The 14508-nt window shown below is 55.3% G+C and overlaps 1 protein-coding gene across 1 annotated transcript in view; it reads left to right on the top strand.

The window, feature by feature from the left end:
- LOC131565411 (ankyrin repeat and fibronectin type-III domain-containing protein 1-like) overlaps positions 1 to 14508 on the top strand; it is a 248395-nt gene that overhangs the window by 49841 nt on the left and 184046 nt on the right. The gene's annotated exons all lie outside the window — the stretch shown is intronic.

Genomic DNA, 14508 nt, shown 5'->3' with positions numbered 1-14508 from the left:
AGTGCCTGCTTAGACTGAAATTATTGAGCCTCTTGCACACTCTGCACTTTATTACAGCTGTGTTGAGATGTAGCACTTCCCAGAGGGCCCCACAGCTCTGACAGCAAGTGTGCTGCTCCCAGATCTGTGCTGTTCCCAGCAGTCAGCTCCAGGAGCTCCAGAGGTGTTTCTCCAGGGTGCTGGGCACCAGAGAGGACCTGCAGTGTGTTGTGCCAATGTGGGCTCGTGTTTGAACAGAGCACGGGCACTTTAGAATCATAATGAAATGCTTTGATGAATTCTGGATGGAATCATTTAGATTGGAAAAGTCCTCCAAGATCACCGAATCCAACCTCAGCGCTGCCAAGTCCACTCATGTACCCTCACAGAGAGGAATTCCTTTCCAATATCCCATCTAATCTAGCCCTTGGTCAATGGGAAGCTATTCCCTCTTGTTCTGTCACTCCAAAGTTCCTCTGCAGCCCTCCTGGAGCCCCTTCAGGCCCTGGCAGGGGCTCTGAGGTGTCCCTGGAGCTTCTCCTCTCCAGGGGAGCACCCCCAGCTCTGCCAGCCTGGCTCCAGAGCAGAGGGGCTCCAGCCCTTGGAGCATCTCCATGGCCTCCTCTAGGTTTGTTCCAATGTCTCTTGTGCATCTGTTTCTTAAATCAGTTCATACTTGTATTTAACATATTTCTTCACATTGACATGTTGATAATTAGTTTTGAGCACCCTGTGAAATAATGTATTCCAATTTTATTTTTGTAGCTATCCCAAAACATTTGATATTTCTTTGGTATGCTGGCTTAACTAGCAGTGAAAAATTTGGCCTCAGTCACTGCAGGTATATTTAAAATAGGGTGGAGGAAGCAGAATTAGTGCTCAGAATTAAAAAAAAAAAATTAGTGTTTATCCAAATTCTTCTGAATCGGCTGAAAGATATGACTGGCTGATGTGTGACATGAGTGGCCAGTTTTCAGCAGTGTGGAAAATTCCTGTCCCAAAGTCCTTTGAGGTCCCCATGGTGCTTTCAGATGATTTCTGAGGTGACTTGGAGGGGCCAGTCCCTCCCCAGCTGGCACTAAGAGAAGGGTGATAAGAAATCCTCTTCCACCTGACCTGAGGACACAGATGTTCTTGGGGAATTAGGAAGCTTCCTCTCACCCAGTTTGGGGATCTCAGCAGGTATTTTTCCCTTGTGGGGAGAGGGACTCTGATGACAACTGATGCAAACAGGACTCCCATGGTGAAGCCCTTTGCCACAAGACATCCTGGCATGGGCAAGCAGCAGTGCCTCCTGTTCTGAATCTGTTCCTGATGAGCTGCTCAGGCTCCAGCTCCTCCTTTGGCCCACCTGGCAGCTTTTCTAGACTGTTCTGCTGTTATCTCTGCTCAGTGTCACCCTCCATACTAGGACTGCACATGTGCATCCTGCTGGGCTCCGTTCTCTGCATTGCTGGAGTTCTGCTCTCCAGGTATCAGCCAGCCTGGAAAGGGACAGAGGGGAAGGGAGCCTTAAACCAGCCAAGGTTTTGCTTGTAGAGATGGGGTGGCTGCTCCCACCATGGCTTAAACTTGTTTTAGTTGCTTCCCCCACACACTGGGAGGTCGGGTTCTGGTGAGCATCCCCTGTGCTGTCCTGGGGGAGGGATCAGCTGTGGGAGGCATGGCTGAAGGAGGGGCAGGATGGGCTCTGCATCAGCTGCTCAGTGGCTTTTAGGGATTTGCAGCTCCCTGGAAGAGCCAGGGCTGCAAAGTGGATGTGTTTAACTGGTGTGGAGTGAGCCCTGGAGAAATGCAGTTAGGGCCCTCTTGGACTGTAGGAGTGGATGGACAAACTGTCAGCTCAATAGAACCCCCTTTTCCTCTTTCCCTGCTTCTGCCCATCCATATTTAAGAAGTGTAATTGGAGCAAAAGCTGCTTGGGGAAGCCACAGATGTAACCAGATCTGGTTTGCTCACAATGGGCTTGGGAGCACAGGGACTGGGGGCTGCAAGGATGGTGCAAGGGCCACCTTCCAGGGCTGTCTGGCTTGTCCCACTGTGCTGGCTGGCCACAGGACCTGGCAGAGAAGCTTCCCAGTTCACACTTAGGATGTCTGAGCTGCTGGGATATAGCTCTGATGATTTCTGCCTGAGAAGCATTGTGGTTGTTTGCAAGCTGGGACCAGTGCTGGTTCCCATATCTGTGATGCCTTCATTGTGTTTGGAGGGCTCTGAAACGAGCAGCGTTGGTCTCTAGGGCCTAAAGCAGTGTATGTACAGAAATGTGTGAGATGACCCAGGCAGCCAGGCTGTGTTTGACTTGTGGGTATTTTCTCCTCCCAGATGCTGCAGCCAGGGCTGTGTGATGGCTGTGCCAGGGCTGTGTGATGGCTGTGCATCCCTGCTCAGCATCCCCCAAGTCCCAGCGCCGTGTGGGCTCTGATTCCTGCTCTAACGTCTCCTCCACAGCTCCTCTTAAAAATCAGTTTATGTCTCTGCAAATTAAACTACTGTTTCGCTTATGAAGTGTTTCATTCCACTGATAAGTGGAAGTGGGAAGCTGTTGCATTGATGAGTGCAGGGCTGCAAACCCCAGCACAGCAGATTGTTAATGTGAAATTAGAGAGTTCAGCAATATCTTGGCAGATTGCCTCTGCTGCCTGATAGGAGGCACCGAGCTCCTCTGGGAGCCAGCTGGTGTGACAGCCCTGTTTGAAGGGCTGACCACTCTTCTTGGAGCAAGGAAGGGCCTGAGGGCTGTTCCATGTCCTTGGGGCAAAGGAGACAGCCCTTCCCTTGCCTCAAGGCACCAGCACAAAAGCAGAGGCTGTAACTCAGAGGAATGGTGTGGGAGCTGTGCTGCCTCTGCGCCAGCACTGGCTGTGCTTTCCAGATGGGTCCCAGTCAGCTTGGTCCAGGGTCACTGGGGGGATGTGGGGCTGGAATCCCCTTTTTGGGCACAGATGGAAGCGTTTGTGGAGTTGTCTGAGCTTTCAGGCATCGGTACCTTCAAAGCCACCGTGCCCAGCTTATCCAGAGGTTTCATGAAGGTGGCATTTCCTCCTGGTTGTTTTCCAACTCTGGCACTGTTGGGCTCACGGACTGAGCTCTGCAGCCTTGTGGGGAGCCTGACTCCCCCCAAGAGCTGTGGCTCCTGCTGACCCCACCGCAGGGTACTGCAGGAATGTGTGATGTCCCTGGCTCTAGGGTGTCCCCCGGAGCGCTGGGGAAGTCTGCCTTGCTCCTTGGATTTTGTGCCTGCAGTCTTCCAAATTGCACTTTTGTTCCCAAACAGTTTTGCTTTGCAAATGCCAAAGGAGGATCCCTGGGGCAGCGTGGCTGCTCCTCTGCCCTCCCAGGTGGTGGAGGAAGGGGGGAAGTGAGCGATTCAAATTAACGCCGCTCTTCCTCTCCCCTCTTCCTGCTGCCCTGTCCAGCCCCTCTGCTGTTGCCTTGGCGCAGCCAGGAGCAGGTCACATCACCGCTGCCAGGTGACCCCGCCGTCCTGCCACACTCCGAGGTGTATGTGCCTCGGCGCAGTTTCCTCCGGCAGAGCCGCTGCCGTCCCTTTTCCCATAGCAGGGAAACAAGAGTTTGTCCTTTTCTGCCTCCCCTTCTCTGATCGCCCCCTCGGCTGCTTCCCGCTGTCTCCTGTCGGCCCCCTCTGCTCTGCCCGGCTCCTCCGCTCTGCTCTGACCTCCTTTGACGTGTTGCATTTCACCGTGCCGGGTAACGGGGAGCCGATGGCAGATAAGAGGGGTGACAGTGTTCCGGGCTGTCGCTGCGCCGCCCGGAGCCAGCCGGCGGATGCTCTGCCCTCGGCACAAGCCCAGCGGTTCGGGGAAGCGCCCTGGAGCCCTCCCGGCTGCGGCGGAGCCCATCGGAGGGAGAAGGTGGGAGCCGGGGGAGGGTGGCTGTGCGGAGCAGTGCGGGAGCAGCTGCGTTTCCCCGGCTGCGAGAGGGGAGCAGCCCCGCTCTCCCTCCCCGTGTGTGCCCGGGGACCGTGTCCCTGCCCGGGGAGGTGCTGCAAGGGTCCCCCATGGCCGCGGGGCCCCCCGAGCATCGCCAGCCCCCTGCTTTGTGTGCAGGTCTGCGGCGCTGGCTCCGTTAGCGGCATGCATGTCAGCGCCCGGAACGGGGAGCAGCGAGTGGGGATGGTGCGAACCAATGACCCCCCCAAAGAGCGCGGGCGGGGACGGTGACGGGGACGGGGACGGTGACTGTGCCGGTCACACGCAGCCGGCGGGGGCGGCTGCCCGGTGTCCCTGGGCCGTGCTCCGCGGGGCGCGCCCGGCTGCCCAGGCGTTCAATTCCGAGGGGAAAGCTGAGCCAGAGTCTACAGGAAAAGAAAGATAATAAGGGAGGAGGGAAGTGGAAGTCAGGAAGGGCTTTCGGCAGCGGATGGCCGTCCCTGGTGGCGAGGGGGCTGCTTGCAGGGCATGGCTCTAAGCAGGGAAATAGCAATGAATGCAGGTTGTTTATTTTTTAACATGGCATCCACACCAGAGGGATAAAAGGGTGTTCAGGGAGCCTGGGGCTCTGCCAGCTGAGTTACCTCCAGTTTTCCTTGCTGTTTCCTCTCTTGGCATGGCTGGGAGTTGCCGTCAGACACCCCTTCCCCTGGATGTGCTTCACTGACTTGATCTGGCTTTGCTCCGTGGGGCTGGAGCAAGGTTTGGGTGGTTTTTTCTGAAGCCCTTGTTTTTTCTCCGCCCAGCTGGCGTCAGGCGCCGAGGATGCAGAGACAAGTGCTCCTGACTAGGGGAGGGCTGGCAGGAGGATTTCCCTTCGGGTTCGCAGCATCCCCGTGTCTGCTGTCTGCTGCGGAAGGGCTTTGTGCTGGAGCGTGGGGAGCAGAGCTCACAGGTGACCTCTAACTGGATCAGCCTCGCTTGCTTTAAATGCCTGTCCCTTTCCTCGGGCTCAGGTGTTTGGTGACAGGCTGGAAAGTCATGGTAGGTAGGTGCTGCTGGCAGCTGAGGGTGCCTTCTGCTCTGGAAAACAGGGAGGGAGGAAAACTGGTGGACTCTGAATAGCCTTGGGAAGACCAAGCGGGGATCTTCATGCTGTAAGACCCTTTGGAAATTCATCTGAACATCCGATTTCTTGGAGTTTCTCATCACTTCTGAGATCAAACCCCATCCCCTTCCTCATCCGAGGGCCACCACAGCCACGCTGGGCCACCTGCTCAGAGGGCAGCTCCTCCACTCACTCGCCGTGGGGGCTCGCAGCCCTGTGCCAGTGCTACCGAGGGACCCTTTCCAGCGAGCACTTTTAATTTTTCCTCCTTCACTCAGCTCTGCAGCATCACATGAAATACACGTTCAGCTGCCCTGAGCTGTGACCTGCGCTTGGCTCAGGGAGACAGGACGTAGCACCCTCCAGACCTGAGGGCTGGCTGGAGCACGCTGTGGACTGTCCAAGTAACCGGTGGTGGCTGAGCCCCTCCTGCCCTGCGCTGGGTCCCTGTGGCCGCGCTCCCTCCTGGGGCTGAGGGCTGGTGCAGCGCGCGGGGCAGCGGGCACAGCCGGGGTGTAGCATGCACGAGCGTGCGGAGGGACGCAGGGACACCGGCGGCAGCCATGGCTTCGTTTGGGAAGCTGACGGAGTATTTCAGCCTGAGGAAGTCGAGGCCGGAGCTGCGCTCCAGGCGCTGGGGCCGGCGGAGCGGGAGCTGCTGCTGTAGTGTCACCGAGTGCAGGTACGGGCTGGCAGTGACCCGGCTGTCCTGGTGCCTCCGTGTGTGCCCCGGGGGCTGCGGGATGGAATGTGTGATCCTCGGTGCTTTGCTTTCTGTTTACCTCTCCTGGGGCTGGGAGGGGGCTGGGAGCAAGCCCAGGGCCCTGGGAGCATCACCCCCTTCCTGTCTGGGTCTCCGACACAGCTCTTCACTGTGGGATGTCTCTGGCAGGCTCTGTGAGCTGGCATCTGTCTCCCTGCCCAGGGCATGTTCCAGGTGTTGGTGGCACATCTTGGGTGTCTCATGAGTGACCACATGCACCTGTGCCTGCCTTCCTCTGCCTGGTGCTTTCTGCTGTGCCACTGCACAGTCCCCTCATTAGAGGGGCAAGGTCATTGCGCTGAAATTGCCCTTCCCTCCACCTGCCCCTTCAAAGGTCTCTCTGCAGGGGCAGCAAGAAGTGGCTTCTCAGGTGAAGTGGAATCTGTATGAGGTGCTGATGCAGCCTCCTGTCATGTTGGAAGGGTCTGGGCAGTGGAGAGGGGAGCTCTTCTGGGCAGACGCACACATGGCTCATCAGCAGCTTGTTTGGGGTATGGATTGATGAGGGGATCACAGTGGGGATGGGGAAGGTGGCCTTTGGGCTGAATGGAAATTCTCTAGGAGCATGTGGGTGCTCAGAGTTGTGTTGGGGGGGTTGCACACATCCTTATTTTGCATGTAAACACAGTTACTGCAATTAAGAAAATTGCTCTGTGCCTGGGTGGCTTCTCCTTGGATGTTTCGTGCAGCATGTAGGACAGAGCTAGCATTCAGTGCTGCTCTGGGCTCTTCCCCATTTGTGTGGGCTCAGCCTGAGCAGTGTGTCCCCAAATCTCCTGCTGACCTGCAGTTGGTGCCACCCTGCTGCTGTGGGGTGTGGATCTGTGTAGAGGACACACAGGGCACAAAATAACACCAAGGTGTTTACTTACCTTCCTCCCTGGCTGCTGAGCACTTTGTACTCTGTAAAGGTAATTAAATATCTACAGATTCAAATGAAGTTGGAGCCCCTGCTGCTGCCTGTGCTGCTGCTGACACAGTGAGATGAGCACAGCCGCCGCTGCCTCCCCTCTGCCCTCGGTGGCTGGAGAGGAGTCGCCTCTTCCCCACTCACGTTTCTCAGGAAACATTCCTGGCAGAGCCAGCAGCTTTGTTCTGCTGCTTTTTGGCGCTGTGGATGGAAACCCTGGTTTCTGCCCTCGGGTTTTGCTGTCCTGCAGTGGAGCTGGGTGTGAGGAAGGTCTGTTGTCTAGGTGCTGCTGGGCACAGGGCGTGCCTGTGTGCAGCCCTGTGTGTGCCAATGCCCAGCCCAAGGGGGAGGAGGAGGTGCCACCCCCATGCACAGGGTGCTGCTGTCCTGGACCTTGGGGTTTGGGGTGACTTGGGTGGTTTCCTCTGCAATGGGAGATGTCATGGTGCCTTCTTAGCTCTGGGACGTGAGCCACACAGAAGTGGCACTGATGGTGTGGAGCTCACACACCAAGTTTTCCTGGGGATGCTGGCTATGGATGTGGGACTCTGAGCAGCCTGCTCTGGTGGAAGGCATCCTTGCCCATGGCAGGAAATGGAACAGGATGGGCTTTAAGGTCCCTTCAGCCCAAACCATTCTGTGTCTGAGTTATCCCCTCATGCAGGACTGTGGCTCACTGTGCATCATTTGTGGCCACCAAGGCCAGGCCACTGCCCATCAGGGCTTAGTGCTGTGTGGGGCTGGTGGACCCCTTCCCCCAAGCACAGACCCTGTGTGTGCCTGGCTGCTCTGCTCTGGCCAAGCTTGAGTTGCACGGAGCTGTGCTCTGCTTGCTTTGCCCCTTGGGCCATGCAGCTGCTCCAGGGCAGCTCCTCTGGCTGGATGTGAGTGTGGGGACAGATTTCCTGGTGTCCCTGACCCCCACAGTGACAGGGCTCAAGTGCACCTGTGGATACCGAGCCCGTTCCCTTGATTGCTGCGGCTGATTATGAAAGTAAAACTAAGTGTTGATTGAAGTGTGGGATGCTTTGAAATCAGTGTCACTTGTCACCCCAGCTCTTGAGCTTCTGCCTGTTCCTCGCTGCCCCCCCAACGTCTGTACCTTGAGAAGCCCCAGGAAGTCTCCATGGCTGAGATCCAAAAGCCAACACAATGCAGCTGCTGCAATGTCTGGCCCTGCCCTTGCTCTAGATGGTGCTTCTTCCATCTCTGCTGATCAGCTTTCTGCTTTTACTTCATTCCTTCACTCTGTTGTGGGCAAGTGAAGCATGGAGATACGATCCTCAGCTCCCATGTTTCCCCACACATGGAGATGTCAGAGGTCCTGCAGCCCAGGTTCAGCAGGGTGATGTCTAACAGCCCTGCCCTGGTCTTGCTCAGGGCAGCCAGGCTCCCACCACGCTTCCCAAGGCTGCATAATCCCCTGGGAGCACAGGGAACAGACGTAGGCAGGTACTCAGTCGAGAGCTTGCACTGACTGGAGTTATTAAATTCTAAATATAGTGGTCCCACGCATTCTCATAGGACCTAACAGAAATCAGCAGGTGTGCAGTTATGGTTTTAAATAATATTCCTGCATTTTTAAACTACGCCTCCAGATAAGGCAACATGAGTGAGCTGGGATGAGTAAGTCTGCTGGGCTTGAGAGTTTGTGAGCTCACACTTGTGCGCAGAAGTGGAGCCTTGCAGGAGATCATCTCACTCGAGGTGCTTTTGGGCAAAGGTGCTGCTTGCAGGAGCTCTTCAGCCCCTGCCCCCTGCTCTGCCCCAGCTGTGGCACAGAGTGTGTCCTGGTTTGTCCCTGTGTGTTGTGTCAGCTGGAGGCTCCCCCAGCCTGAGCCCTGTGCTGCACGAGGGGCTGTGGCACCGCTGCCTGCTGTTATTGAATCAATCACCTGCATGGTTGTCCCTGGGCTGGGAGGCCCCAGGTGTGACAGACCAGGGGATCAGGGTGTCCCTGTGCTGCTGTGCTGGGACAGGGGCTGGCAGTGTGAGTGAACACCCCTGCCAAGCCCAGCCCAACCCAGGGGAGCAGCTGATTTATTTGCAGCAACTTTTTTTCTGTCTAGCAGGGGCAGTGATGGATGAACAAGAAACTCCAGGTGACAGGCTTGGAGCAGGACTGCTCCATGAGGGATGAGAGCCTGGGGCATGGCAGGGATATGAGGATTTGTCTGCAGAACTGGGTGCAGGTACCTATGGGAGAGCACAGGAGGGGCTTGGGGTGCTTGCTGGGGTCTGGTGTGTTGTTCTTTGTGTTATTTTGTGGTGCCAGCCTTGAGGTGCTTGTGCCCAGCTCTGTGTGTTGTCTGGAAGGGCACAGAGGCTCTGCACTGGGAAGAAGGAGAAATGGAAGGGAAAGGCAAGTTATACTAATTAGCTCTTCTTTTAGTGAGCTGTTTGTAATCTGAAAGGTCTGGACAGCCGATTTTGGATTCCTGCAGCTTTTGCAAAGTGGATGACAACATCAGTGTTGTCTTATTGTGCTGTCACTGGGCTGGAGAGCAGCCCTGCCCACTGTGAATGAGCCGGGGGGCTCCAGGGTGGGCTGGAACTCTCTGGAACACGATGGCCCTTCCCAGGCTGCTGTTTGCTGCCAGAGCTGCTTAGCAGGGAGCCAGGCTGGGAGAGCACTGGGCTGGGACCTGGGGCCTGCATGGATTCTGGGAGGGCAGGGATCCCATGTCAGAGTTAATGGATGTGGGGGAATTTCTCAAGGACACTCTTGGAGCTGCTCTCAGTCTGGGTGCAGTGCAGGAAAGCAGAATTGCCTGAGAATGCCAGTTCTGTCACCACAGAGGTGACCTGCAACAGTAGCTAATTAATTTAAAAAATCATTAAAAATTCCAATTGAAAGTCATTAAAAATCTCAAGTCCCATCCAGAAGTGGCTTTTGAGAGAAATTTCTCCTCTAGGCAGGGATTTGGGGACTGATTCAGTGGCTTTCACTGTTGGCCCAAGACTGTTCTGATATGGATCCATTCCCTGGCTTCAGGAAGTTCTGTTCCCTCTTGGACCTCTCCCCTGTGGTCCCCACAGCTCCACAGGGTCCCCACAGAGGGGCTTTGATGAGCTCCTCAGGACATCACTGCATAGTTATGGAAGAGAAGATGTTCAGGGTGTGGGAATAGAGGGGGAAATTTGTGCCAGGGGTTGGATCCTGCATTCTGCTCCTGGGGCACCTTCAGCCCTGGGGGCAGCAGAGCTGACAGCCCCAAAAACCTGAGGGTGAAGGCCCTACATCCTCATTGGGCTCCAGGAGAGGGGCTTGGGGTGGAAGCCAGAGAAGCTCAGCGTGGCAAAGGGGGAGGAGAGCAGTTTGGCTGTGCTGGGCCTGCAGGGTGGCAGCTTTAGGGTTCTGCTGCCTTTGTCCTCTCAGTACCTGAGCTGGTAGTTGGTGTTAATTAACAATGAATTTGATTATGTAAGAATTAAATTATGTAAAAATTCCAACTTGCTGGGCCTGTTTTTGCCCCTGTCATTAGATGATCTCCAGCTGAAGAAGGGATGCTTGGGGTCATCTTTGCTTTCCTGGGGGCTGAGGTGAGTCCAGGCTCAGAGCCTGTCCCAAGCCTTGTGGGAAGCTGGACCAAGGAGGTGCTTTTTGCCGTGGGAAGCTGGACCAAGGAGGTGCTTTTTGCCATGGGAAGCTGTTCCCTCCTCTCCTTTAGGGGTCTGTTCCACACTGGTACCCTGATTCATGTCCTCACTGTGCAGTGTGATGGGTTTGAGTGGGGAGGGGTAGTGGGGAATGTTTTCCTGGCACGATTGTGCTTAGTTGTTTTTGGGTGCTTAAAAATACCTCCTCAGCTCTGACAGCACGTCTGTGTTCAGGCACACGATTGTGGTGGGGGACAGGAGGAACTGCAAGTTTTGGGGCTAGGAAATTACTGAGGGAGCAGCTCCTGTGTTAGCAGCACACAGCATGAGACAGGTAAGGGTGCCATGTAAAGGTGCCCAGAGGGGCAGCTCTGAGGGGCTGTCCTACATGGCTGAGAGTTTGACTGACTTTTCCCACTTTGTTTTTGGCACATTTTGAATGTTTGAATCTTTCTGCTTCCAAATGACACGTCCATATGGAAGGATAGCTGCGTTTTAAAGGCGAAAACTAGCAAGGAACTGGGAAGTGTTTTGGGTTAAGTGGAAAATTTCCACTTGGAATTAGTCAATAAAATGTTTGTGACACTTATACTCCAAACTTCCCAGCGTTCACACCTTCCTTGCCTGCTGAGATGCCAGCAGGAAAATGTGTGTGTCTGCATGGATTCCCATTTTTTGTAACCTGTTAACAGATCAGTGTCCATGGGCACTGCATGGGAGTGGGCAGTGCTGGTGCTGGAAGTCCTGAATCCAGTGTTGGTGACTCAGCCTGTGGCTGCTTCGCAGAGGTGCTGAGCATCCATTAATCCTCTTAACTGGAACAGGCAGCCCAGCACTTTTGCAGCTTGGCTGGGCAAGAATGAGGCAAAGAGCTCCAGGAGCTGGGGCTGGCTGGAGCTGGAAACTTCAGCCTCGTTCAGCTGGAGGTTGGGAATGTGGTGACAGTTTTGGGGTGCCTGAGGCTGCACAGCTCTGGATGGGGCTGTCTTCAAGGGCAGCCTGTGTCCTCTTGGGTGAGGCTTGTTTGGAATGATGCTCCAAAGACCAGCCCCCCTGCCATGGAGACAGGCTGAGAGCTGGAGAGGAGAAGGCTCTGAGGAGACCTTAGAGCCCCTTCCAGTGCCTAAAAGGGGATTGTAAAAAGAAGGAGAGCGACTTATTACAGACCGTGTAGACAGTGACAGGACAAGGGGAATGGTTTTAAATTACAAGAGGGGAGATTCAGATTAGGTATTGGGAAGGAATTGTTCCCTGTGAGGGTGGGCAGGCCCTGGCACAGGGTGCCCAGAGCAGCTGTGGCTGCCCTTGGATCCCTGGCAGTGCCCAAGGCCAGGCTGGGCAGGGCTTGGAGCAGCCTGGGACAGTGGGAGGTGTCCTTGCCCATGGCAGGGGTGGGATGAGATGGACTTTAAGGTCCCTCCCAACCCAATCCATTCCACAATTCTGTGCTGTTTCCCACCTGCCCTGTGTGGTTGTGCCTGGCAGGGTCACTCAGGTGCCCCCTCCCTCTTGGTGCTGGTGTCTGTGTGGCTCAGGACTGAGCCTTCCTCCCCTCTGCTCTGAGCCAGCTCTCCCCAGGCTGTGTCCCCGGTGGCTCATGAGGATGACAAGCTGTCAGACGTGCACAACTGGAGCAGAGTGGCAGTGCCACGGGAGGAAATGACATTTAGCTTTTGTTGCTTGGTTGAGCTGCCTGGGTTTTGTATATTAAGCCTAAAGGAGCCTTTGGGCTTTGTTCTTCCTCCTGTTTGCAGCACCGTGCCTGGGATCTGACAGGAGGGGGCTTGAGGGGCAGCATGGAGAAAGAATCTGTCTCCCCATCAAACCTGTCCTTGCAAGGGGCCTCTCCACCAGATCTGGACTTATCCTGGTTCTCTGGTTTCTGTGCTCTGGGGGACACCTGGGTGCATTCCACACCAGTTCCAGCCCCACTGGTGTGGGCTCAGTTCCACAGAGCTCCTGGCCTCTGGGCTGTGGCTCGGTCCCCTCCTGTGCTGTTGGGGTGCAGGGGAAGGTGATGGACAGAGCCAGGGAAGCTCTGGGCCTCTGCCTCCTCCTGCTCCTCAAAATCCTGCTGCCATGGCTGTGTGCAGAGGGATGTTTGAGATCTGTCCCATAAAAGTGCAGGTATGTGTGGCCTGGGAGCTGTGGTCTTGGATCTGACAGACTTGAAAGCACATCTGAGCCCTCAGGGTCATCTTTTTGGGGTTTGGGGCCATGTTTTAGGTAAAGACAAGACTTGCACCTGCTGTTTTCCCTTTCTGCCTGGCTTCCAGTTTCCTTTGAAGACCAATCTTCAGGACAGGAGATGAGCTTGGGAGCTGCCTAGTTTCTGCTCAAGCTGAAGCTCATCTTTGCCTGGATGAGGCAGAAAAAGATGAATGGGCATCCTTTATTTTGGAGTGGTAGTTGGAGGGGTAGTGGGAGGAAGGGAGTGAAGCTGGTATGAAGGGGAATTACAGACAGAGCGTGACTGCAGAGCTGGCTGCTCCAGCAGAGAGCCTTGGCCTGTGAGTCACACTTTGCTCGAAAGGCTCTGGGGCTCCTGATTCCCACTGCTGTGGCACTGAGTCACAGCTGGCTGGGGGCACAGGTAGGAAACACAAGCCCCAGCAATGCACAGTGATTCCAGACAGCAGAGGCAATGTTAACAGCTCCTGGGGGAGTGCTGGCTGCACGGGGAACATTCCCAATGGGGCTGCTCCTGGTGCCCTTCTGTGCCTGTTCCTGCCTGTGCAGGGCAGTCCCTGCGAGCCCCCAGGAGCAAGGGGACACTGGGCAGCCCGGGTCCTGGCTTGGGTGGCAGGGCTGGCTCTGTCTGCTCCAGGTGGGGCTGGGATTTGGGGGGGCCCTGCCAGGCACAGGGCAGCTGTGGTGTGCTGCCTGCCCCATAACACCTGGGAAATGTCCCTCTGCATCGGTGTCACCTGTGGGTGGGGCTTGGTGTCCTTGGCACCACACATGGGGACAGTGGAAGGATGGAAGTGTCAGAGCTGTGAGCGCCCGTGGGATGGTGGCAGAGCCTGGAAACAGGGAGATGCCAGTGGGATTTGGAGGTGTCTGGGCACAGAAAATCCTCTGTCCATCCCCTGGGGCAGGAGCCCAGCACCCTCCTGCAGGGGGGTTTGGGTGGGTTATGTCCTTCAAACAGCCCCTTGGTGGGGGCAGAGCCCCCTAGGAAGGAGAGGGCTGCTCTGGGGAGGGCACCCAGGTGATGCTGTCCTGCAGGAGGTGGGCTGAGCCAGCTCTGGGGGAACTGGGGAGGAAGGGAGAGGGAATAGATCAACAAAAGAGATTTTCTCTAGACCCAGGAAGAAGCATTTCAAAGAGGAAAGGAAAAAAAGGACGCTACTGTTGGGAATATTTCAAATGGGAAAACTAGAATACTTACTTCAATAATTAAAACATTTTTTCCCCCACAAAAATTCTATGCTTTTTCCTGTAGGAATAGTTGGCAATTATACAAATTAATGCAAGATATTTTTAGTTTGCATTTTTGGATTTTTTCGATGGAAAGAATGCAGACAGGAATGAGCAGCTCCTCCTGGTTCCCTGGCTGCTGCAGCCCCTGGCATGGGGGGAGCAGAGCAGAGCAGAGCAGAGCCCCCATCTGAGGCAGCCCCTGGGTGTGGTGCTGCTGCCTGGAGCATCCATGTGCTTCCACAGGTGTTTGGAAGCCACTGGAGCTGGCACTGGTTCCTGTTGGCTGCTTGGATGCTCCGGTCCCCTGCTGCCTGCCCTGTGTGCAGGATTTGTGTGGCTGTCTCTGGTACATTTATGTTTTGGCTGCAAATCCATGTTTGTAGAAAAACTGGAAAGCTCCCGTGCATTTTTATGGTGCTTTAAAGAACAAAGAGATAAAATTTATCACAGAAGCCCAGGATGGTTTGGGCTGGAATGGAGATTTCAGCTCACCTTGTTCCAACAGCTTCCACTGTCCCATCCCAGCTGGCCTTGGACACTTCCAGGGATGGGGCAGGCACAAGTTCCTCACTGGGAGATTGGGAGGCTCTTCCAGCTGAGGTTTTAGGGGATGTTTTTCCTGCAGCAGGGATGTGTTTCCCTGGCAGAACCTGGCTCTGCCTTCCTCTGCAGCTGCTCACAGGAGTGCAGAGTCCCCATCCCTGGAAGCATTGAAAAAATGTGTGCATGTGGCACTTGAGGACATGAAAAAAGGAGGTGGTGCTGGCTTGGTTGTTGCATTTTATAACCTTAGAGGTCTTTTACAACCTTGATGATTCTGTGATTCTCCAGA

This window comes from Ammospiza caudacuta, chromosome 17, assembly GCF_027887145.1.
Source record: "Ammospiza caudacuta isolate bAmmCau1 chromosome 17, bAmmCau1.pri, whole genome shotgun sequence".
NCBI classification, from domain to species: Eukaryota; Metazoa; Chordata; class Aves; order Passeriformes; family Passerellidae; genus Ammospiza; species Ammospiza caudacuta.
This window is presented reverse-complemented; position numbering and strand designations above follow the sequence as displayed.